Here is a 2,193-nt window from a genome sequence, read left to right as displayed (position 1 = left end):
ACACCCTGGGAGGGTGAGACAAATAGATTGCTTGACCCTAGGAGTTCAAGACCAGCCTGAGCAACATGACGAAACCCCATACCAAAAAAAAAATACAAAAATGAGTTGATGTGGTGCTGTGCACCTGTGGTCCTAGCTGCTTGGGAGGCTGAGGCAGGAGGATTGCTTGAGCACAAGAGGTGGAGGTTGCAGTGAGCAGTGATGACACCACTGCACTCCAGCCTGGGCAACAGAGTGAGATCCTGCCTCAAAACAAACAAACAAACAAAAAACCCTCTTTAGATCTCTAACAGACATGTCAAATATTTTATTTATTTATTTATTTTGAGATAGAGTCTCACTGTGTCACTTGGGCTGGAGTGCAGTGGTGTGATCTCAGCTCACTGCAACCTCCACCTCCTGGATTCAAGCAATTCCCCTTCCTCAGCCTCCCAAGTAGCCAAGACCACAGGTGTATGCCACTACACCCAGCCAATTTTTTTTGTGTATTTTTAGTAGAAACCGGGTTTCACCGTGCCAGCCAGACTGGTCTCGAACTACTGACCCCACACAATCTGCCTGCCTCAGCCTCCTAAAGTGCTGGGACCACAGATGTGAGCCACCATGCCTGGCCATACTTAAATATTTTTAAAAATCTGGTTCACTTAATCTTCCAGAAACTCCCCATTAGTGTCATATTATTTAATAGACCCAAACAATTTTTTTGTATATAAAATATGTCATCCTTTTACATTATTCCCTTGTCTCACTTTTGTCCCTAGGGAGCAGTATAATCACTATAGTTTGTAAATTGTAAGTTGAAGTACCATGGCATTTCACCTATGTAGAAAAATCTTTATGAAAAAGGTGACAGAATTGAGCTGGGCTTTCTAGCAGCAATAGAACTTTGATTCAAGATAGGAGGTTGGAGGTTAAAAGGTTGGAAGTTGGCAAAGTCATAGAGAGCAGACAATTAAGGTCAATTTAGCCCAGTTTGGCTACAGTTCAGAAAAACTTTAACAAAAAAAGAATGAGATTGTGACAGAAAGTTATATTCAACTCTTATTTATGTTGGCTTTCATTGAAAGTTTTGGTGTTTGGTTGAGTCTATACTTTCCTTACTGCTCACATATACTAATAATTTGTACATGGAAAGGCAAAAGAAAAACAATTTTAAAGTGAAAAATATAGCTGAATGATAGAAAGGAAGTTTCTCTGATAAAGTCAGACTCTCTTGCATTCATTCTGAAGGCAATTTTTTTCCCACTCTGCTGCTTTGCTATTTCCAGTGACATTAGGGGACCATTAAGAAAAATACCCCGTAAGATAAGCTTTATCTTCTTGCTCACTACCAAATTCAAACACAGAGTGTGCCTATGAACAACTGCTAATGATTTTTTCTTTTGCTTTGCCTCTTGTACTAAAACTCTATGAAAGACACAAGACCCACTGTCAATCAGAGGGTACAGAATTTAGAGTTACTTTGTGATGCAGGCTTGAAAACTATGGTTTCTATGCAAACTTAAAGTGATAGTTATCCATATACCAGCAATTATCAGTGGAAATTTCAAGATTGCCATTGTAGTTTTATAATGAGAAGGAAGATGACAGTGTGTGATCCTATCAAAAAATTGAAAAGGAGAGAAAACCATCACCTGATTAACTATTTTGAGATGGAAATTAATGGTGTTGGTGACTACAAAAAATGATCTAAGAGAACAATGTGTATCATGTTCTTGATACTTAAAGTTATTCTAACAGATTTAGAAGATGATATTACTCTAATGCATGCAATGAGTAATAGTATAATTTTAAAGTACTACCATTCTATTCTAAATTCAAATCCATTTTATCATTGAAAATGTTATAATGAATAAGAAATCATTTAATTTAAAAATCACCTGCTTAAATCTAAACCCCTATGGAAGAAATAATAATAATTTATATTTATCTTATTATTTTTAAGTTTTCTCAAGTTTCAGATCCTTTGCCTTATGCTTTTCATATAATATTGCTAAAGTAGTCACTTAACTTGGATACCTTTCACTTCATTTATATGTAAGAGAAGAAAAATATCATCTTTAATTCAGGAAATTAACAATATTTCTAAAGAGTTTTATTTTTTGTTGCATTTGTTTTGTCAAGTCTGTCTGTATATATCCTACTCCAAATGTTGTAACTCTTGAGAGAGGTACTATTTTTTTCTTAAACTAT

The sequence above is a fragment of the Hylobates moloch genome, unplaced genomic scaffold (genome assembly GCF_009828535.3).
Source record: "Hylobates moloch isolate HMO894 unplaced genomic scaffold, HMol_V3 SCAFFOLD_4, whole genome shotgun sequence".
Classification (NCBI taxonomy): Eukaryota; Metazoa; Chordata; class Mammalia; order Primates; family Hylobatidae; genus Hylobates; species Hylobates moloch.
The sequence above is the reverse complement of the archived record's forward strand: the minus strand, read 5'-3'. Positions refer to the sequence as shown.